This window comes from Hyla sarda, chromosome 5, assembly GCF_029499605.1.
Source record: "Hyla sarda isolate aHylSar1 chromosome 5, aHylSar1.hap1, whole genome shotgun sequence".
Taxonomy (NCBI): domain Eukaryota; kingdom Metazoa; phylum Chordata; class Amphibia; order Anura; family Hylidae; genus Hyla; species Hyla sarda.
The window spans coordinates 330,911,328-330,935,637 of NC_079193.1; the positions used below are offsets into that span (position 1 = coordinate 330,911,328).

The 24,310-nt window shown below is 44.7% G+C and overlaps 1 protein-coding gene across 4 annotated transcripts in view; it reads right to left on the reverse strand.

Moving 5' to 3' along the window:
• Nucleotides 1–24,310, reverse strand: part of RNF19A (ring finger protein 19A, RBR E3 ubiquitin protein ligase) — a 120,620-nt gene that overhangs the window by 62,401 nt on the left and 33,909 nt on the right. The window contains exon 2 of one of the 4 annotated variants that reach the window (XM_056522406.1): nt 19,261–19,406. The exons of 1 other annotated variant lie outside the window; for it this stretch is intronic. The gene's annotated coding sequence lies outside the window, so the exon portion shown is untranslated. Of the gene's footprint in view, nt 1–19,260; nt 19,407–23,542; nt 23,610–24,310 lie in introns of all 4 variants that reach the window. 2 more of the 4 variants (XM_056522405.1, XM_056522404.1) reach the window with 2 other exon arrangements.

Genomic DNA, 24,310 nt, shown 5'->3' on the forward strand with positions numbered 1-24,310 from the left:
CCACCTCACCCCGATCAGGTCATTCATGCTGTTCTCTTACTGTGCCAGCTTCATTTTATGTATGTTTTATTGATTTATATTTCTAATAAAGATTTTTGCATTCGTATTTTTGAACTTCTACCTACCCTTTTCTTTGGTATAAAGTGTTATATCGGGTATTCGTGTAATACTTTCCCTGTAGTGGTGTTCCCTACAGGATGTTTCTTTTGGAGTAAACAATAATATTCCATGTAGCGATAATGCACCAGTACAATAACATGTTGGGAATGATATAACTGCACGGACGGTCCATCTGCTGCAGCGTAAGGCTATGTTCACACGGCAGAATTTCCAAGTGGAATCGGGCAGAAAAAAATTAGCTTAGAAATACCCTTACAGCAGAGTCCCATGTGAAACCTGTGAAGCGAAAATCTTGACTCTGACAATTCTTTCTGCGGGATCCGCTTGAAAATGCATTGCAGTCTATTTAGAAGGCACATTTCGGAGCGGTCGGAGCATGTTCGGCCGGTGCCGCTTTTTAGGTACATCTTAGGTACCTTTTCCGGCTGGACACTCTGCAAAAAATCCGCCATGTAAACATGGCCTTAGGAGGATTTGCTCATTTGTTCCTCAGCATAGTTCTCCTGTCCTGTGGCCCTCCTGGTTGGGATGATCTATTCTTTTCATAGATATAACACTTAGAAAAAACTGGAGAATGATGAATTGGCACTGGACACCATGCTGCTCAATTCTATGGGTTACTGAGAGAGAGTACTATTACCGGACAGGAGTGCGGTGGTGCTTCACAAATATAAAGAAAACTCCTAATACAATCATTTTGTATACATACATCATTTATTGTATTCTTTTTATAGGTATACTGAGCAGTATATGTTCCTGCATGATTCTTCCAAACAATCGGTTACAGGACGCCTGCCACTTCCTCTCTATCCCAAACGTCTATTTCTGCCACAAGACTTTGCATTGTTCCTCCTAATGCTTCCCAGTCTAACATTTGTACAGCAATCTACAGCTCAGTCCTGAAGATTTAAGGCTGAAGACAGAGAATTGTGTAGTCTATAGCAGTGGTCTTCAACCTGCGGACCTCCAGATGTTTCAAAACTACAACTCCCAGCATGCCCGGACAGCCGATGGCTGTCCGGGCATGCTGGGAGTTGTAGTTTTGAAACATCTGGAGGTCCGCAGGTTGAAGACCACTGGTCTATAGGAATAAACTTAAAGGGGTACTCCGCCGCTAAGACATCTTATCCCCTATCCAAAGTATAGGGTATAAGATGCCTGATCGCGGGGGTCACGCCACTGGGGAACCCCGTGATCTTGCACGCAGCACCCAGTTAAAATCAGTCCCCGCTCCGGGTCCGATTACTGTCGATGACGGGGACGGATCGTTGTGACGTCACTGCCCCGCCCCCATGTGACGTCACGCTCCACCCCCTCAATGCAAGCCTATGGGAGGGGGCGTGACAGCTGTGTCCTTTGGATAGGGGATGTCTTAGCGCCGGAGTACCCCTTTAAGGGGTTTTCCCACCAACACAACTATTTCCATCCGCCATTAACTTGAGAATAGGGGTGCAGAGAGGGTCTATTAATTTTATTTATATATATATATATATATATATATATATATATATATACATACATATATATATATATATATATATATATATATATATATATATATATATATATATATATATATATATATACACCGTATATACTCGAGTATAAGCCGAGTTTTTCAGCACGATTTTTCGTGCTGAAATCACCCCCCCTCGGCTTATACTCGAGTGAACTCCCCCACCCGCAGTGGTCTTCAACCTGCGGACTTCCAGAGGTTTCAAAACTACATCTCCCAGCAAGCCCGGGCAGCCATCGGCTGTCCGGGCTTGCTGGGAGTTGTAGTTTTGAAACCTCCGGAGGCCCGCAGGTTGAAGACCACTGCGGCCTTCAACATCATCCAGCCCCCTCTCACCCCCTTTAGTTCTGAGTACTCACCTCCGCTCGGCGCTGGTCCGGTCCTGCAGGACTGTCCGGAGAGGAGGTGGTCCGGTGGGATAGTGGTTCCGGGCTGCTATCTTCACCGGGGAGGCCTCTTCTAAGCGCTTCGGGCCCGGCCTCAGAATAGTCACGTTGCCGTGACAACGACGCAGAGGTGCGTTCATTGCCAACGTACTTCTGCATCATTGTCAAGGCAACGCCTCTATTCCGGGCCGGAAGCGCGGAGAAGAGGCGCCCCCGGTGAAGATAGCAGCCCGGACCACCTCCTCTCCGGACAGCCCTGCAGGACCGGACCAGCGCCGAGCGGAGGTGAGTACTCAGAACTAAAGGGGGTGAGAGGGGGCTGGATGATGTTGAAGGCCGCAGTGGTCTTCAACCTGCGGACCTCCGGAGATTTAAAACTACAACTCCCAGCAAGCCCGGACAGCCGATGGCTGCCCGGGCTTGCTGGGAGTTGTAGTTTTGAAACTTCTGGAGGTCCGCAGGTTGAAGACCACTGAGGGCGAATCATGAGAAGAGGATGATGAAGGGGGGTGGGGATGATGAAGGGGGGGGTGTGGGATGATTACAAGGGGATGATGAAGGGGGGATGTGTGGGATGATAAGGGGATGATGAAGGGGGGATGTGCGGGATGATAAGGGGATGATGAAGGGGGGATGTGTGGGATGATAAGGGGATGATGAAGGGGGGATGTGTGGGATGATGACAAGGGGATGATGATGAGGATGTTAATGACGGGTCTGGATGATTACATGGGGGGATGAGGTATTTCCCACCCTAGGCTTATACACGAGTCAATAACTTTTCCTGGGATTTTGGGTTGAAATTAGGGGTCTCGGCTTATACTCGGGTCGGCTTATACTCGAGTATATACGGTGTATATATATATATATATATATATATATATATATATATATATATAGATGCAAACTCAAAAAATGTTGCAGTATCTTGTAATACCTTTTTTATTGGACTAACAGAATTTTGGATGGACAAGCTTTCGGGATTCCTCCCTCTATCAAGCCTCACAAATATGCAGCATACAAAACATGGAGAGAGGGTAAGGAGTCGGCTACTACTAGTGAGGGGTAAACACGGAGAAAATATAGGTAGCAGGAGGTAGTACGTATGTGTTTCCTGGAGGTGCTCTGCTTGTTACATGTAGAGACAAAAGGGTCCTAGGTGTAATCCTGGGATCCATGTAAAACGTCAATCATAAGAAAGGTTATGTCAAAGCGGCACTCACCGGGTCTTGCAGGTTAAAATCTTGAATGCTTTAAATTAATTCATATTAAAATCCATTCCATAGCAGCAGGGTGGGAAGAGAAACAGACAGACGGGGATGGCGGTAGCTACTTTGCACGTGTCATACACTTCATGTGAGTGCCGCTTTCATATAACCTTTCATATGATTGAAGAGCCACAAATATGCCGGCCTATCTTAGTGTGAATTCTACACATCTAACATCTATTGTCTTAAAGGGGTACACCGGTGAAAAACTTTTTATTTTTTTATTTTTTATCAACTGGTGCCAGAAAGTTAAACAGATTTGTAAATTACTTCTATTAAAAAATCTTAATCCTTCCTGTACTTATTAGCTGCTGAATACTACAGCGGAAATTCTTTTCTTTTTGAAACACAGAGCTGTCTGCTGACATCCTGAGCACAGTGCTCTCTGCTGACATCTCTGTCCATTTTAGGAACTGCCCAGAACAGCATATGTTTGCTATGGGGATTTCCTTTTACGCTGGCAGTTCCTAAAATGGACAGAGATGTCAGCAGAGAGCACTGTGCTCATGATGTCAGCAGACAGCTCTGTGTTTCAAAAAGAAAATAATTTCCGCTGTAGTATTCAGCAGCTAATAAGTACAGGAAGGATTAAGATTTTTTAATAGAAGTAATTTACAAATCTGTTTAACTTTCTGGCACCAGTTGATAAAAAAAAAATAAAAAAAAATTTCACCGGAGTACCCCTTTAACCCCTGCATATTTGTGAGATGTAACCAGCGTCTTCTGCTTGTGAGCTTACGGTAGATTTGCTTTTGACTTGATAAAGGGAGGAATCCCGAAAGCTCGTCTCTACAAAATACTATTAGTGTAACATTTTTTGATTTTGCATCTATCTATCTATCTATCTATCTATCTATACATACATATATACACACATACATACATACATTTTCTTTTAATTCAGTTTATTTAGTATTTCTTAAATAAAAAAAATAAAAAGGGGGTGGGGGGGTGGGGTGTATTCCACAAAGCACTAGAGAAGGTAATGCCCCATTACCTCATGAACAATCTGGTAAGACATTATACCTATTGTCTACTTGTACTGTGAGGACAACACTTTGTGAGGAGGGAAGATGGTAGATGCTCTGCACACTAAGAATACACTGGAGAGGGAATTGTTCTCCCAGTGTATTTGCTGGGTCCCGGTTGAACGGCTTCTAGGAAGTCTCATCTGTAGGCGGTGAATTACAGGAGAGGCTCCTGTCATCTGTATTCTAGAAGTGGATGAAGGGATAGAAGACAGAGAATGCTCTATCACCGGACACCATCAACAAGCAGGCATGACTATTATTCCTCAGAAGCTGCTGTAAATGGGGAGAAGCCTGAAGGCTCACTGTCATATTGTTATGGGGACAAGTGACCGGTGTAAATCTGGTAAATTATATGGGGTTTTTACCATAGAACGCTTGAAGCAGATGATCTGATGGCACATTGTACCAGAAGATAAATGATATGCAGTAACAGCAGACTCTCTCGGACCATGGTATCCAAACTGTGTACTACCAGATGTAGCAAAACTACAGCTCCCAGCATGCTGGTAGTTGTAGTTTTGCAACATCTGGATGTCCACCTTTTGGAGACCACTTTCCTATCCAATGGAGAGTTGATAACATCCCAGTGGTCTCCATACTATGTACCTCTAGACGGAAAGCATACTGGGAGTGGTAGTTTTACATTTCTGGAGCTCTACTGTTCGGAGACCACTACCCTATCCTAAGGATAGTTGATAACATCCCAGTGGTTTCTTAACTGTGGACCTCCAGATATTGAAAAAATTATAATAAATATATACAACAACTTCAGGTATGCTGGGAGTTGTAGTTTGGCAACAGCTGGAGGTCCACAGTTTGGGAACCACTACCCTATCCTGAGGGTAATCGATAACATCGCAGTAAGCTCCACTGCCCTATCCTAAGGAGAGCTGATAACATCCTAGTGCTTTCCAAACTGTGGACCTTCAAATGTTGCTAAACTGTAACTCCCAGCATGCCCGGTCAGTCAACAGCTGTCTGGGCATGCTGGGAGTTGTAGTTTTGCAATATCTGGCAGTCCACATTTGGAGTCCACTGTTTTATCTTATGGACAGCTGATAACATCCCAGTGATCTCCACTGCCCAATCCTATGGATAGTTGACAACATCCCAGTAGTCTCTCATCTGTAGACCTCCAGATATACCAAACCTACAACCCCAGCCATTGGCTGTCTGGGCATGCTGGGAGTTGTAGTTTTGCAGTATCTGGAGGTCCACAATTTGGAGTCCACTACTCTATGACATTGCTGAGGCCTGTGATCAGAAGACACGTCCACAGAAGGACACATGTATTTCATTTACTTGACTATAGATGTAAAGCACTTTCTTCTATTCTTCTACCCGATACTTATAAATGGTGCGCTTTAACAGCCGACGGCTGCAGATGGCAGAGAATACAGCGTATCCCGGGGCGGATACGTCTCTGTGACAACCGATGCCTTCTATAAATAACGCCTGGTTACCAGGACAGCGCACAATAACAGTGTGCCGGGAGTCAGGATGCACACACCTAAGTACATAATGCTTCCTAGACAGCCCGCTGCCATCCCCTAAGTGACACATTAGTATTGTTATCACCGCTGCGGCTGATCAGACACAAGTGCGGACAATTACGGACCATTTTCTGGCAGGGAGCCGCGGCATGGATTGTGCAGGGTGGGCGAGGATGATGGGATTTGTAGTAGAACAATGGCCGTCGGCAGGGTGCCTGCGGCTGGGTTTATGTTCCTAATAACTCTGGGTACACAGAGCTGCTGGTTAGACGTATGTTCCCATGACAATGCCGATCAGAAGGTGGGGGGACAGGCTCCTATTATTTCTCTGTAATGAGATTTTCCCCGCACTCTTTCAGGGCACATTACTGAATGTGCAAAATCCTTCGCAAAAAGCTTTTTTTTTTGCTTTCCTTCTTCTTGTAATCCTTGTAATTACCGGGAGACAAAGTCATTGGGCACTAAGAGTGCCAGCACCTATGCCCGGCTCTGCTGTACGAGAGGATCCGGCTGGTAATGAGCGGAGGGGGCGCGAGATGGTTTGGGAATAATTGTCATGAATGTTAATAGACATCTGTCTGCCTGCTGGAAACTTAAAAGGTATAAAGCAGAAGAAAGTTCTGGTGTCTACGTTCTGTGCCAGGTGTCCGTATAGCATTATAAAGAGCAAATAGGAACAGATGTGCTGCAGCTTGGAAGCCAAATGACTGTGGATTAAGCCTTCATCTATGCTCAGGAAAGGCCATCACTATCAGATTGGTGGGGGTCCGATTACTGGCACAGCGATAAACTGATTAGAGGGGCTCCAGTGAGCACAGTGGATACAGTGGCCCCTTAACATACAATATTCATTGCTTCTGGGACAACCATCGTAAGATGACTATGACTAAGCGCGAAAGCGTGAAACGCGTCAGAGACTTCATGTATTGTAGCCTGTCTTCAACTTAATAAATATACCCGTTTTTATACCGCATCCTGGTGCTGGACGAATTTTCTACAACCATCGTAAGTTGAATCCATCATATGCTGGGGCACGACTGTATATTATGTTGTGGCTGCACCCGGTACTGCAGCTCAGTGCTATCAGGGAGCGTTCGTATGGTTTATCTTTCCTGGAGGCAAAACATGCTATGCAATGCATGGCAGAAATCCAACGCTACCCTTTCGATAGACTTCTATTAGCCCTGTTCAATGTAAGGCTAGGTTTACAGGGCCGTTGCGCTCCAACCCCTTCTGGGTCCGCTTGGCTCGGAGCAAAATACTGCCGCGTACCAAAGGATCCCACTGACTTGAATAGGATCTGTCCAGGATCCGGTATTTTATCAGAGTTGATCGAAGTGGTAAGTCAGTCAGTGGGAATGTATATTTCTAGTCAGTTCTTGCTGTGAGAAATTTCCTTTATAACCATGAAATAGGAACTTTTCTTCTGACTAAAATATTGTATAACACTTTTTATTCACCTTAATCTTTGTTGAAAGCTATATACTGCGTATACTACAAAAACAGAGAAAAATAGCAAAAACAAAGAGAAAAATAGCCAGCACCATTACCTAATACACGGGTGCACGCTGCTGTGGCAAATAGTAAGTATACAAAAAAGAAAGTTGCAGCAGCACTCCGTAAAAAAAAAAAAAATGGAGGCTCTTAGCGCACTTTTTGATCAAAACGTGTCCCCCATCAACCACGCGGAGGTGGCCTCAATTCGGATGGGACCCTAACACTCATTTCACTCACCTCTGCTGGGCATATGACCTCTGACTGGGTGACATGCTGGATCCACTATCAATTTAAAAAAACCTCACGTGAAACAGGGGAGGGGTGCACGGCTACAGAGGGTGCCACTCCCCCTAAATTGCACAGCTAAAACAAAAAGAAATATAGCCAGCACAACTACCTAATACACGGGTGCACGCTGCTGTGGCAATACCAGCAGAGGTGAAATGAGTGTTAGGGTCCCATCTAAAATGAAGCCACCTCCGCGTGGTTGATGGGAGACACGTTTTGATCAAAAAAGTGCGCTAAGAGCCTCCATTTTTTGACCAAGAGTGCTGCTGTAACCTTTTTTGTATACTAGATGGCTTCAGAGACAGAGCCTTATTCAGGTTATGTATATCCTTAAAGATTTGCTCTTTTGGCGTAGGGTCCCACGTGCCGTATTTTGCTACATATTTGCTGCTGTGAATATTTCTACCCACTGAAGTCAATAGGTAGCCAAACCAGCTGCAGAAAATATGCAGCAAAATATGGCACATGTGACCCTACCCTAAAACCAAAATATCCTACGCCTAAATAGCAACTCCAGAAACCAAAAAGGTAACAACAACCAAAGAAGAGAAGGCTTTCGTATCCACTGCCAGGCATTGGTGTAATGCTGAGTGTAAGTGAAGTAGCCCGGACAAACATTGTACGGTGATAACTCAAGGCTTGTATATAGACTTCCTGTATGTGGAACATTACCTGCCCCCTGCCAAATCATAGCCGCACTTCCAGTTATTGTTCAAGGAATACATTGGATTTTGACAGATATCTAAACAACTACATACCTGGCTGTAAAGCTAGTTCCCTGAAATATCTCTCTACAGAAACAAAAAGTGCTCACTAAAAGGGAGACAAACAGTGAGATTTATGACTGTCCTAAAATTATACAGCAAAAAATAAAGACAAGAATGGCAGAAACTGTATCGAATTTACCGCTGGGACACATGGTGTGTGATAAATCGTCCACATCTTGCCAGACATGTTGGATCAGTGGTCTCAAACTGTGGCCCTCCAGATGTTGCAAAACTTCAACTCCCAGCATGCTGGGAGTTTAAGTTTTGCAACATCTGGAGGGCCACTGTTTGCGACCACTATGTTAGACGCTTCTCTCCTCCTTAATGGTCTATTTACACGTATTCTGCGCAGATTTGATGCGCAGAATACTGTATGTGTGAATAGACCCTATAGGGGTTATCCACCATAAGGTACTTTTAGTACTTACCTGTCAGACCGTAATGGACATGCTTAGAAGGATCCGTGCTCGTCTTGGGGCTAAATATCTACACCTACATCTAAGATAACACATCCTAGATCTGAATGAACTAATCGTATGAAATACTTTAGTCTTTACATAGTTGAATGTGCTGACAACATAATCACACAAAAATTATCAATGGAAATCAAATCTATCAACCAATGGAGGTCTGGATATGGAGTCACACTCAAAATCAAAGTGGAAAACCCCACTACAGGCTGATCCAACTTTGATGTAATGTCCTTAAAACATGTCACAATGAGGCTCAGTAGTGTGTGTGGCCTCCACGCGCCCGTGGACATGCTACTGATGAGGTGGCTCCTGGACAGTCTGAGGTGCAACGTGGTCTAGCATTAGGAGGAACCCAGGGCCAACCACACCAGCATATGGTCCCACAAGGGGTCTGAGGATCTCATCTCTGTACCTAATGGCAGTCAGGCTATCTCTGGCAAGCACATGGAGGGCTGTGCGGCCCCCCAAAGAAATGCCACCCCACACCATTACTGACCCACCACCAAACCGGTCATGCTGGGAGGATGTTGCAGGCAGCAGAACGTTCTCCACGGCATCTCCAGACTGTGTCACATGTGCTCAGTGTGAACCTGCTTTCATCTGTGAAAAGCACAAGGCGCCAGTGGCGAATTAGCAAATCTCTGGCAAATGCCAAACGTCCTGCACGGTGTTGGGCTGTATGTGGATGTCGGGCCCTCATACCACCCTCATGGAGTCTGTTTATGACTGTCTGAGTGGACACATTCACATTTGTGGCCTGCTGGAGGTCATTTTGCAGGGCTCTGGCAGTGCTCCACCTGCTCCTCCTTGCACAAAAGCCGTGGTCCTGCTGCTGGGTTGTTGCCTTCCTACAGCCTCCTCCACATCTCCTGATGTACTGGCCTGTCTCCTGGTAGCGCCTGCCTACTTTGGACACTACGCTGACAGACACAGCAAACCTTCTTGCCACAGCTCACATTGATGTGCCATTCTGGATAATCTGCACTACCTGAGCAACTTGTGTGGGTTGTAGACTCCGTCTCATGCTACCATTAGAGTGAAAGCACCGGCAGCACTCAAAAGTGACCAAAACATCAGCCAGGAAGCATAGGAACTGAGAAGTGGTCTGTGGTGACCACCTGCAGAACCACTCCTGGAAAAATTCCTGGAATACCCCTTTAAGTCCTCCTGTCTGGTTCCATCCAGAATTAATATTTTGCACTAAAATAATGGTGCATATGGATAATAAATCTGGTGCATTTATAACACGTTTTAAAACTATCTAAAAGGCGTATTGAGTGTTCCCAAGCACTGTGCCTTCAGGTTTTCCAAAACGACAACTGTTAGCATGCCCAGATAGCTTGTAGTCTGGCAACAGCTGGAGGCACACAGGTTGGGAAACAATTGTCTCCAGTATCTTAATGGTAGCCCTCATGCCTCTAAGTCCAAACATAACTGAGGTGGCAATCTCTTTTTAAGGAGTCGTCGGTATCTTTAGTTACCATGGCCTTGACCTGAATTCCAAAGTTTAATATTGTCCGAAGGCTTAAAAATAAAATAAACTAGCGCTGGGAGTATTAATCTAAATACTTCTGCTTAAAATATTTCTCTTTGGTTGCCTGGACACGTAAATAGTAAGGACTTGAAATAGAAAATATGTGTAAGCTTTTAATAGAAGTTGTACGAGGAACAGAAAAGTGCAGAGTGACCGGGCAGAGACTACACAGACGCTTGTACAGACCAGACAGACATTCTTCTCATCTGACTGTTCTCCCTCCCCTCTCAATAATGCAAATGCTCTTTATCTAGTCATTCTCAGTACGTCTTCCTCAAAAGATGCGGTGCTTTCCTAGATTTCGTTGTTACTTCCCCCTCAGAGTATGCCAGGATATGAAATGTACTTGATCACCGTGTGCAGAGGAGGCTGCCATATTGTGAATTACATCAATACTATGGAGAATGTGGAAAGTCACTGTAAGATATGACATTAATAATGTCAGACGGCATTCTGTAGATTAAATATTGATCTACAATATAAGGCCCTAGGGCTCGCCTATAGATAAACAAATCGCACTCACCTGCCCAATTCTCTGCTGTTCCTAGAGTGCCCGGGGCCACGCTGATCATCACTTCCTGGTGACATGTAGTAGGGACCCACATCAGCCAGTTTTACATTATGTCCAGGGGCCCCAGGAAGCAATGAGCAGAAGGGATCGGGCACTGTCTGAATGGAAGGAGCTGGAGGGATCGGGCACTGTCAGAATGGAAGAAGCAGGAGGGATCGGGCGCTGTCAGAATGGAAGAAGCAGGAGAGATCGGGCGCTGTCTGAATGGAAGAAGCAGGAGGGGATCGGGCACTGTCTGAATGGAAGAAGGAGGGATCGGGCACTGTCTGGAAGAAGCAGGAGGGATCGGGCACTGTCTGGAAGAAGCAGGAGGGATCGGGCACTGTCTGGAAGAAGCAGGAGGGATCGGGCACTGTCTGGAAGAAGCAGGAGGGATCGGGCACTGTCTGGAAGAAGCAGGAGGGATCGGGCACTGTCTGGAAGAAGCAGGAGGGATCGGGCACTGTCTGGAAGAAGCAGGAGGGATCGGGCACTGTCTGAATGGAAGAAGCAGGAGGGATCAGGCACTGTCTGAATGGAAGAAGCAGGAGGGATCGGGCACTGTCTGAATGGAAGAAGCAGGAGGGATCGGGCACTGTCTGAATGGAAGAAGCAGGAGGGATCGGGCACTGTCTGAATGGAAGAAGCAGGAGGGATCGGGCACTGTCTGAATGGAAGAAGCAGGAGGGATCGGGCACTGTCTGAATGGAAGAAGCAGGAGGGATCGGGCACTGTCTGAATGGAAGGAGCAGGAGGGATCGGGCACTGTCTGAATGGAAGGAGCAGGAGGGATCGGGCACTGTCTGAATGGAAGAAGCAGGAGGGATCGGGCACTGTCTGAATGGAAGAAGCAAAAGGGATCAGGCACTGTCAGAATGGAAGGAGCAGAGGGGATCGGGCACTGTCAGAATGGCAGGAGCAGAGGGGATCGGGCACTGTCAGAATGGAAGGAGCAGAGGGGATCGGGCACTGTCAGAATGGAAGGAGCAGAGGGGATCGGGCACTGTCAGAATGGAAGGAGCAGAGGGGATCGGGCACTGTCAGAATGGAAGGAGCAGAGGGGATCGGGCACTGTCAGAATGGAAGGAGCAGAGGGGATCGGGCACTGTCAGAATGGAAGGAGCAGAGGGGATCGGGCACTGTCAGAATGGCTGAGCAGAGTATCACACAGGAGACTATTTTTTCCATTAAGCCAGCCAGAGCTTTTATATAAAAAACAAAAAAAACTAACACCAGACAAACCCTTTAAGAATGGAACAGTATAGAGAAGAAAACTGAAGTAATTTAAGTTCTCTGTAATTTCTCAAGAAAATGAGTCCAGACAATAGGCATGATTGAATAAGTGCAGATAATTCAGAGGTATAGTATTACCCTATTATGCACTGTAAAAAGAGAGGAGTCTATAAAAAGGAAGCTCTGGAGATAAAGGGTAAAACATCCTCTTGTGATAACATACAGATCATTGTCTAACAGAAGAAGTGCCATCACAAATATCTACAGTCTATACAAAGAAGAAGAAGAAGAGGAAGAGGCCCCTTCCTGAACCTAACGGGCTATTTACTAGGAGGATTTCCAGCTTGAACAGATTCAATGGTGATCAATCCTAGTTCCATGATATCTTATACTATATACCAGTATACACCAAGGGGGAGATTTAGCAATATGCGTCTGCGGGCAGCTACTTTGCAGCCTTTCTTTTTTATCTATTTTTTGCTGTGTTTTTGGCTTATGTGCGCCAAATTTATCAAAACTACACACAGACTGTGATAAATTTTGCACAAATAAAAAGCCACCTCAGAACTTGCTCTAGGACGTAACTTTACAAAGGCAAAAAAGATGTGGTATGAATTTGTCTTTTTATTTGCGCCTTTTTAGAAAAGATGAAGTTAATAAATCTCATCCACTGCATAGTCAAGCATGAAGCACTGCACTTCACAGTCCCTTTTGTCAAAGTTGTTTATTTTGAAATTGCGGTAAAATATTTGCGCCAAAAATTGAGGACAAATTTCAGCCAATAAAACGACAGGAAGGCAATGATAAATCTCCACATAACAGGGATGTACCCATTGAGAGACATAACCCCTTTATACACATAATTGGTATTTAGATGTAGCTTAGCAGGCCTGGTCACCATTGCACATACAACCTTTTTCCCACAGTACCTATTGGCTGGTGTTCTTATTAGATATTAGTATCTGAAATGAATAGACTTAAAGGGGTACTCCGTCCAAAGGATAGGGGATAAGATGTCTGATCGCGGGGGTCCTGCCACTGGGACCTCCGCAATCTCCGTGCAGTACCAGACATTCGTTTAGAATGCTTGGTGTGGGCAGCGGGGTTGTGAAGTCACGCCACACCCCTCAATGCAAGACTATGGGAGGGGGCGTGGCAGCTGCCACGCCCCCTCCCATAGACTTGCATTGAGGGGGCGTGATGTGATGTCACAAGGGGCGTGACAGTGACATCACAACCCCCGCCGCCTGCTCCAAGCGTTCAGAATAAAATTCTCTGAACGCTGGGGCAGCGGAGTACCCCTTTAAAGGTTGTCTCACCTTTAAAGTAGATCAGCCTGTTATTTTTTATATTTAAATTAGGCTCAAGTGTCCAGGAGGTGTTTCCTCAGCATGCCAAGAGCCCTCGATAAGTTACATATGGTTTCTTAATATGGAAAGGCTGACAACCGGTTCAGTTTAATACTTAAGTGTATACCCCCATGATCTTATGGTACCCCCCCCCCCCCCCTCTATGATCTTGAGTCCCAGCAGTTCTCCACCAGCATTGCTGTCCATGCAGTGAGTATTATGAGTAGTTCCAGTCACTTACTATATGACCTGGATCAAACCGGGCGCTCCCGTACCCCAGCCAGATCAGCCTGTGACTCCATTTACTTTAATGAGCTGACCGGAGTCAAACGGGGACTCCGGTCAGCTCAGTTTTGATCCGTATGCGGTTTCCTGAGTGTACTACGGTTTTAGGTCTGGTTAGGAAACTACAAGAAAAACTGTGCAACCATTACCCTCTTGCTAACTGCATTGAAATGCGCTAAAACTGTGGCTGCAATGTGTAAACCCAACCTAATGAGTAATATAACCAAGAAGTGTCGGTGGCTATATGAAGGGAAAAAGAGGATAAGTAGTAAAAGGTACAATAGTCCATGAAAACAGATCTTCTCCAGTGACTGATAATGCTATCTGTATTCTCCGCCTGTCTGGTATCTCTCTGACAGCTAAACCCCCATCATTGTATATCCTAGGAGGACAACTAGCTCTCTGCATGGGTCAGGCAACTAATGGCTTCATTTCTAGGGATCTAATGAGAACAATATATCACCATGAACTACAGTAAACAGATTGACTTGAGATGCGGGGCTGCGTCTGGTCCCGGCTCTCTCGAGGAGCTTCACGTCTCTTTAATTATTAACCTGAATATTGGGCACATTCCAGTGGAAAAACCAGAAACAATAGTGAGGATTATGCTCCGAGCGTCACATGCCTCCCCTACAGCTGTGAAGGTCCGCAGCAAAAAACAGCTGTACTTTATGAGGATCCTCAGAGTAAACCATCTGCACTCTCTCGGCAGCCTTATTAGGCCATAATGTGCAGAAAAAGAGTTAACAATCTCAGCGCGAGGAGACAGATCTCGCCTACACATCAATAAAACAGGGTCTTATGACTACATGGAGATAAGGCCAGAACGAGAAAGAAAAACTTTGGACACATAATAGATCTGTCATAAGATTCAATGCACGTCGCTTTTCTTAATCTTCCTCCAGGCACAGCACCATTAATTTTCTAGTGGCTATGTCTAGCATCGAAGTGCAGTGTAAAGAGAATCTGATACCCTGTTCACTCGCACTAAACCCAATATACTGGGTTATAGTGCAGGTGAACAGCTTTACAAAGAGGGGTCATCTGAGTTATGGCACTGTAATCTTCCTGCTGCATTGTGCTCCAGCGCGCAATGGAGGCAGGGAGCCAGCAGGGAGCTCCCCTGCCTCCTTCATATTCTCCATCTACCCCACCCCTTCATTACTATGCTAATGAATGTTGCAGGTGAGTGATCTGCTCTCTGTGCATTCACGCACGGCATTCATTAGCATTTTAATGACCGGGGAGGTGCAGAGAGAGAATATGGAGGAGGCAGAGGAGCGTGGTGAGCTGGCCCCCTGCATCCATTGTGTGCTGGAGAGCAATGCAGCAGGTAGATTACAGAGCCATAACTCGGGAAATACTCAATGGATTTAAGTGAACCCTCTTTGTAAAGCTGTTCATTTGCACAATAAGGGTAGGGTCATACATAGCGCATCTGCAGCGCATTTGACGCTACTGCCTGTGCCTAGAATGTGCCTCTAGCCTACCCTCTTTGTCTGCTCGTAGTGACAGATCGCTGCTGCGAGCAGGACATGCGGGCACAGCAGGAGGCATACTCTAGGAACAGGCAGTAGCGCATCCACAGCGCCAAATATGATGCGGATGTGCTACGCATGACCTCACCCTAACCTAGTATATTGGGTTTAGTCCGGTTGAACAGGGTGTCAAATTCTCCTTAAAAAGGGATTCTGGGACTTTAATATTGAAAGCCTATCGTCTGGATGGCTAGTGGTCTCCAAACTGTTGCCCTTCATATGTTGCAAAACTACAACTCCCAGCATACCAAGTGGCATGCTGGGAGTTGTAGTTTTGCAACATATTAAGGGCCACAGTTTGGAGACCATTGGAATAAGCCACAGATATCAGATAGGTGGGGGTCCACTTCTCAAAACCTCACTTGGCTTATTAACCCCTTCATGACCCAGCCCATTTTCACCTTCATGACCTGGGCATTTTTTGAAAATCTGACCACTGTCACTTTAAACATTAATAACTCTGGAATGCTTTTACTTATCATTCTGATTCCGAGATTGTTTTTTCGTGACATATTCTACTTTATGTTATCGGTAAAATTTCACTGATATTTGTATCCTTTCTTGGTAAAAAATATAAAAATTTCATGAAAATTTAGAAAATTTAGCATTTTTCTAACTTTGAAAGTCTCTGCTTGAAAGAAAAATGGATATTCCAAATAAATTACATATTGATTCACATATACAAGATGTCTACTTTGTGTTTGCATTAAAAAATTGACAAGTTTTTACTTTTGGAAGACACCAGAGGGCTTCAAAGTTCCGCAGCAATTTTCCAATTTTTCTCAAGATTTTCAAAATCGTAATTTTTCAGGGCCCAGTTCAGGTTGGAAATGGATTTTAAGGATCTTCATATTAGAAATACCCCATAAATGACCCCATTATAAAAACTGCACCCCCCAAAGTATTCAAAATGACATTCAGTAAGTGTTTTAACCCTTTAGGTGTTTCACAGGAATAGCAGCAAAGTGAAGGAGAAAATTCTAAATCTTCATTTTTTACACTCGCATTTTCTTGTAGACCCAATTTTTGAATTTTTACAAGGGGTAAAAGGAGAGAAATCACCCTAAAATTGGTAACCCAATTTCTCTTGAGTAAGGAAATACCTCATATGCGTATGTAAAGTATTCGGCGGGCGCAGTAGAGGGCTCAGAAGGGAAGGAGCGACAATGGGATTTTGGAGAGTGAGTTTTTCTGAAAGGGTTTTTGGGGGACATGTCCCATTTAGGAAGCTCCTATGGTGCCAGAACAGTAGACCCCCCCACATGTGACCCCATTTTGGAAACTATACCCCTCATGGAATTTAATAAGGGGTGCAGTGAGCATTTACACCCCACTGGCGTTTGACAGATATTTGAAACAGTGGACTGTGCAAATCAAAAATTTTATTTTTCATTTTCACAGACCACTGTTCCAAAAATCTGTCATACCCCAGTGGGGTGTAAATGCTCACTGCACCCCTTATTACATTCCGTGAGAGGTGTAGTTTCCAAAATGGGGTCACATGTGGATATTTATTGTTTTGCGTTTGTCAGAACTGCTGTAACAATCAGCCACCCCTGTGCAAATCGCCTCAAATGTACATGATGCACTCTCCCTTCTGGGCCTTGTTGTGCGCCCCCAAAGCACTTTGCGCCCACATATGGGGTATCTCTGTACTCAGGAGAAATTGCGTTACAAATTTAGAGGGTCTTTTTTCCCTTTTACCTCTTGTGAAAATGAAAAGTATAGGGCAACACCAGCATGTCAGTGTAAAAAATTTATTTTTTTACACTAACATGCTGGTGTAGACCCCAACTTCACCTTTTCATAAGGGGTTAAAGAAAAAAAAGCCCCCCAAAATTTGTAAGGCAATTTCTCCCGAGTACGGCGATACCCCATATGTGTCCCAAAACTGTTGCCCTGAAATACGACAGGGCTCCAAAGTGAGAGCGCCATGCGCATTTGAGGCCTGAATTAGGGATTTGCATAGGGGTGGACATAGGGGTGGACATAGGGGTATTCTACGCCAGTGATTCCCAAACAGGGTGCCTCCAGCTGTTGCAAAACTCCCAGCATGCCTGGACAGTCAATGGCTGTCTGGCAATACTGGGAGTTATTATTTTGCAACAGCTGGAGGCTCCGTTTTGGAAACAGTAGCGTACCAGACGTTTTTCATTTTTTGGGGGGAGGGGGGCTGTGTAGGGGTATGTGTATATGTAGTGTTTTTTACTTTTTATTTTAGGTTAGTGTTAGTGTAGTGTAGTGTTTTTAGGGTACAGTCACATGGGCAGAGGTTCACAGCAAGTTTGCCGCTGGAAGTTTGAGCTGCAGCGCAAAATTTGCGCCATCTCAAACTTGCAGCACTCACTGTAAACCTCCGCCCATGTGAGTGTACCCTGTACATTCACATTGGAGGGAGGGGGCAAACATCCAGCTGTTGCAAACTCCGAGCATGCCCTTTGGCTTTCCGTGCATGCTGGGAGTTGTAGTTTTGCAACAGCTGGAGGAACACTGGTTTGGAAACACTAAGTTAAGTAATAAACTTTCAAGTGTTTTGCAACCAAACTTAGTGTTTCCAAACCAGTGTGCCTCCAGCTGTTGCAAAACTACAACTCCCAGCATGCATGGTCTGTCAGTGCATGCTGGGAGTTATAGTTTTGCAACAATTGCAACAGCTGGAGGCACTGAGGTAGGAAACGGACAATGTTTCCCAACTAGTGTGCCTCCAGTTGTTGCAAAACTACAACTCCCAGCATGCCCAGACTGCCAAGGCATGCTGGAAGTTGTAGTTCGGCAATATCTGAAGGATCAGATGTTGCCGAACTACAACTTCCAGCATGCTTGGGCAGTCTGGGCATGCTGGGAGTTGTAGTTTTGCAACATCTGGAGGTCCACAGTTTGGAGACCACTGTATAATGGTCTCCAATCTGTGCTCTTCCAGATGTTAGAGAACTACAACTCCCAGCATGCCTGGACAGACTGAGCATGCTGAGATTTGTAGTTTTGCAACATCTGGAAGAGCACAGATTGGAGACCATTATACAGTGGTCTCCAAACTGTGGACCTCCAGATGTTGCAAAACTACAACTCCCAGCATGCCCAGAAAGCCAAAGGCTGTCTGGGCATGCTAGGAGTTGCAGTTTTGAAACTCTCAGAGGCAGCAGTGAGATCGCTTTACGGCGATCTCACTGCTGCCAATGAAGATGCCGCACTGCTGCCGGAAACTCACCTCCGGGACGCAGCGCAGCCGGGACCGCATGGAGGACGCCGGGACCGCACGGAGGACGCCGGGACCGCTCGGGACCGCTTACTCCAATGGGTAAGTGACGCCGGGGGACGGGTCAGGGACACTTAGCAGAGCGGTGTGTGTCCCGATCCCCGTGATCGGAACTCACACACCGCGCTGCTAAGTATTCTGATAGCGAAACGCTGCTATCAGCTAGTCAGATTTGACCAGCTGATAGCAGCGATCGCTGGGGGGGGGGGGTGGGGGACGAAACCCCCCGTGGTCGCACGGTAAGATGGCTGGCTATCAGTGATAGCCACCATCTTTCCGGGCGCTGCGGGGTGCCGCGAGTAGCGGCAGTAATGTCCATGACGTACCTGTATGTCATGGGTCGGGAACACCTTGCCACCCATGTCGTACAGGTATGTCATAGGTCGGGAAGGGGTTAAATGGACCATGGTGCTTGGCCTCTTCACTGTTTACCAGGCATAATACTTCACCTAGTACCGTACATTATGCATTAAAATAGGACTGATCTGCATTACCAGGCACAGCCACTACAAAACGAACGGAGCTGTGCTTGGTATTCAATGAAGAGGTCTCGGCCTCTTCAATCCAGAGTTTGCGGGGAGTCGGACTCCATCAATCTAACACTGATGGCCAGTGCTAAGGACAGGCCCCGGAAAACAGTCATTAATAAAATCGTAACAGGAATATCCATTTTTACCCTACGAATTTGATGAAGAGGATTAATCCAGTATTCCGGCCTTCTGTTAATGTTTGACATCACGTTACACACAAATAAACACTGCGGGTCCATGACACCAGGGTTAAATCTGCAGCAGCTCTAAAGAGCTATACGAGGATGATGTCCTGGGAGTAGGAAAAAAAAAGTGCTCAGTAATCAGATTTAGTTACTGCGCAGAGTACAGCAAAGGACAAAGAACACCAGACCACTGTCTTATGCCAGGAATCACTGTCAGCTACCAGGCGTACACAGCTGAGATGTATAGCTGCCAGTGTACCCACAGCTGCCAGGCACCGCTGAGATCATCTTCACATGTGCACGAATGGGTATGGATTTTTTTTGGGGGGGGCAGATTCTTCACCCAGAACCATGCACGAAAATCTAAAACGGCACATTAGATAACGTTCTATTCATACACAGTGGAAATAGTAGGGCAGACACTTGGCATTTCACACTGATTTCTTCTGTATTTGCCACAACTTTCACCCAATGCAAATATGTATTCTTCCCTTGCTATACAGTGCTCCCTCAACTTACAATGGCCTCAACATACAATAGTTTCAAAATACAATGATCTTTTCTGGATATTTTCTGAAACCAGACTCAACATACAATGTACGGACAATATAGATCTGCATAACCTGTCAATGGCTGGAAGAACCGACCAATCAGAATGGGGCATTCACTGGTAAAACCCCTGTATTACTGAAGCGTATGCACTGACTGGTGTCTGGTAGCGCCTCCCTAAACTACAGGGTGGTATTACATGTTCTGTATTCTTTACCTGTACCAGGGTTAGCTGCTCCTTTGGACACCAGGTGAGGGCGGCTCCATTTTACTTTTTTAGGACACTGTGTACCATACAGGACCCTGAAGAAGCTTCTGGCCTATACATAGACCAGTTATTCCAAACTAGGGTGCCTCCAGCTGTTGCAAAACTACAACTCCCAGCATGCCCGGACAGCCTTCGGCTGTCCGGGCATGCTGGGAGTTGTAGTTTTGCAACAGCTGGAGGCACCCTAGTTGGGAAACACTGACATAGACAGTGATTCACAGCTTCCAGCAGATATTTACTACTTTTATATGCAAGGACTTGCTTTATCTATATTAGTTATCTACTTATTTTTCTTTAAAGGAGTATTCCAGGCAAAAACTTTTTTTTATATATCAACTGGCTACGGAAAGTTATACAGATTTGTAAATGACTTCTATTAAAAAATCTTAATCCTTCCAATAGTTATTAGCTTCTGAAGTTTTCTGTCTAACTGCTCAATGATGATGTCACGTCCCGGGAGCTGTGCATGATGGGAGAATATCCCCATAGGAACTGCACAGCTCCCGGGACGTGAGTCATCAGAAAGCAGTTAGACAGAAAACAGCAACTCAACTTCAGAATCTAATAACTATTGGAAGGATTAAGATTTTTTAATAGAAGTAATTTACAAATCTGTTTAACTTTCCGGAGCCAGTTGATATATATATATAAAAAAAAAAAAAAAGTTTTTGCCTGGAATACCCCTTTAATCCGGACTTTTTCCTATTTTTGGATGACATTTTGGTGCCTTCAGAACCAATTACCAGGTTTCCATAGAGTTCTGGTCTCAACATACAATAGTCGTCCCGGAACCAATTAATATTGTAACTTGAGGGACTACCGTATATGCATGTAACACATGACATTTTGCCCTAATTCCCACATATATGACTGCAGAGAAACATGGCCGTCTATCTGCTCGGCTTTAGGACTTACACATTCTGGGTATTCCCACCCCTGCAATCTGCAGTCACATCCTCCATAACCACAGAGAAACAACACAGTCACTTGCCTGCGCATCTTATGTCTCCCCCACAGTAACCTCAGGACGTGGAAACTATGATATGCGCAGCTTAAAAATATCTTCTGTAACAATGTCATCCGTGAGGATGGTCATCAAATATTAAACCCTCTTCACATCCGACGTTACACTAGGAGTCTGTAAAAGATCATAAACGGACCAAATGCACTATGGCCTATGCACCCTTCAAAGTCAATGGTGCGTATGGTGCATATGGTGTATATGGTGCATATGGTGCATATGGTGCGTATGGTGCATATGGTGTATATGGTGCGTATGGTGCGTATGGTGTATATGGTGCATATGGTGCATATGGTGCGTATGGTGCATATGGTGTAATATGGTGTATATAGTGCATATGGTGTATATAGTGCATATGGTGTAATATGGTGTGCCATTGGTGACCGACGTGTAAGGGATCTGGCTGTGCTATTTTATTTGTTCTGCTCTACAATAGGAGAATATGTGTGAACAGGGCCTTACTTGCAGCTTGGCTTCCTTTATAACTATAAAGCACCAACACAGGAACCCCTATAATTAGAGATGAGCGAACTTACAGTAAATTCGATTCGTCACAAACTTTTCGGCTCGGCAGTTGATGACTTTTCCTGCATAAATTAGTTCAGCTTTCAGGTGCTCCCGTGGGCTGGAAAAGGTGGATACAGTCCTAAAGAGACTCTTTCCTAGGACTGTATCCACCTTTTCCAGCCCACCGGAGCACCTGAAGGCTGAACTAATTTACGCAGGAAAAGTCATCAACTGCCGAGCCGAGAAGTTTGTGACGAATCGAATTTACTGTAAGTTCGTTCATCTCTACCTATAATATGCCTGCTGTAGAGATGAGCGAACTCACAGTAAATTCGATTCGTCACGAACTTCTCAGCTCGGCGGTTGCTGACTTTTCCTGCATAAATTAGTTCAGCTTTCCGATGCTCCGGTGGGCTGGAAAAGGTGGATACAGTCCTAAGAAAGCGTCTCCTAGGACTGTATCCACCTTTTCCAGCCCACGGGAGCACCTGAAAGCTTTACTAATTTATGCAGGAAAAATCAGCAACTGCCGAGCCGAGAAGTTTGTGACGAATCGAATTTACTGTAAGTTCGCTCATCTCTAGCCTGCTGCACAGTAGGAACAAGGTAAGTATCCAAAATACAATATATACACCTACAGCAATACCCCACCCATGAGTACAGTTTTTTATATATATCCACTGGCTCCAGAAAGTTAAACAGATTTGTAAATTACTTCTATTAAAAAATGTTAATCCTTTCAGTACTTATGAGCTTCTGAAGTTAAGGTTGTTCTTTTCTGTCTAAGTTCTCTCTGATGACACGTGTCTCGGGAACCGCCCAGTTTAGAAGAGGTTTGCTATGGGGATTTGCTTCTAAACTGGGCAGTTCTCGAGACAGGTGTCATTAGAGAGAACTTAGACAGAAAAGAACAACCTTAACTTCAGAAGCTCTGAAGGATTACGATTTTTTAATAGAAGTAATTTACAAATCTGTATTAAAGGGGTATTCCAGGCAAAACCTTTTTTTTATATATATCAACTGGCTCCGGAAAGTTAAACAGATTTGTAAATTACTTCTATTATAAAATCTTAATCCTTCCAATAGTTATTAGCTTTTGAAGTTTTCTGTCTAACTGCTCAATGATGATGTCACGTCCCGGGAGCTGTGCATGATGGGAGAATATCCCCATAGGAACTGCACAGCTCCCGGGACGTGAGTCATCAGAGAGCAGTTAGACAGAAAACAACAACTCAACTTCAGAAGCTAATAACTATTGGAAGGATTAAGATTTTTTTAATCGAAGTAATTTACAAATCTGTTTAACTTTCCGGAGCCAGTTGATATATATATATAAAAAAAAAAAGTTTTGGCCTGGAATACCCCTTTACCTTTCTGGAGCCAGTTGATATATAAAAAAAAGTTTTTTCCTGGATAATCCCTTTAACAAGTAGTGGCCATATAATGAAGGTGTATGCAAGTAATAGGTTACATATAGGTCCATACACTGCCTACCAGGACTCACCCCACGTGAGTCCTGGTTGAGGCATACAGTATAAAATATTTTCTACAGGTTCACCCCAGTACCATTGATTTTTTCTGTCCTTGTGTGTTTTTTTATGTGAGGTTTTTATTGGACGTAACAATAAAGATTCATTGTTTTTCATATTGGATGATTTATTTACTCATGGGTGGGGTATTGTTGTAGGTGTATATCCCTTTATAACTCAACAGATTGTTTCGTCCATACGGCACTAGTCAACATTTAACAAAACATTCCCACTGCCGTGCCCTCGGGTAGTCCGCCGGTATCAGAAAGGATATAGGTGCAAAATCCATCAGAGACTTCAATAATCCCTGAAAAGAACCCAAAAAACTTACATGATGCAGAAATACCTATGAATACAGACAGAAAATACCTTGCAGAGGGAGGTGTTAGTAAGTTTCCAGAAGAGAGCTTGGTGCTTCTCCAAGCATTCCAATCTACTGAGAAATGGAACCAGAAGAGGGAAAATAAGAAAAAAAAAAGTGTGATTTCACTAGATTCAGTCTAAAAGAGAAGGTGTAATGGAGGCTTCATATGCAGTTTGTGCACAACAATATCAGAGCTGGGTGACCCAGCAACTATCTGCACACAATGACCGGTCATACGCTGGTACCAGTCACAGGTAATATTGCGGTACAATGTATGCAAAACCAACCAGTCAAAACCCAATAGAAATATATTAATACATTTAATATTAAAAGTACAGCCCTGCACCCCTTTGTTCTTTTAATTAGTGAGGATCCCTGATGTCAGATCCCCATTGATTAAAGATACACTACACACAGTAAGAAAAAAAACCAAAAAATAACACAAATGTCCTATTAATTCACTTAATATTTTCTGCATTGCATATTAGATAAAAAAAACACAAAAAACTAACAACTACTTCAGCTCAGCAGTCAGTAAGGTTTGGACTCGACGAGATCGCCATGAAAAATCTCAATCTGCTTAAAGAAAACGTAAGTTTTGGTTGCAGTTTTCTGCCAATGTGACCGTGACTCGTGGGCCATGCAGGTATCCTAATTCAGACCATCCCTATACTAAATGATCCAAGAGCCCAGAGGCAGTCAATAGAAGGTGATGTGCTGCTGATATGTTTATTAATGTCTACAGAAGGGGGCAGCACCTAGGAGATGAGAAG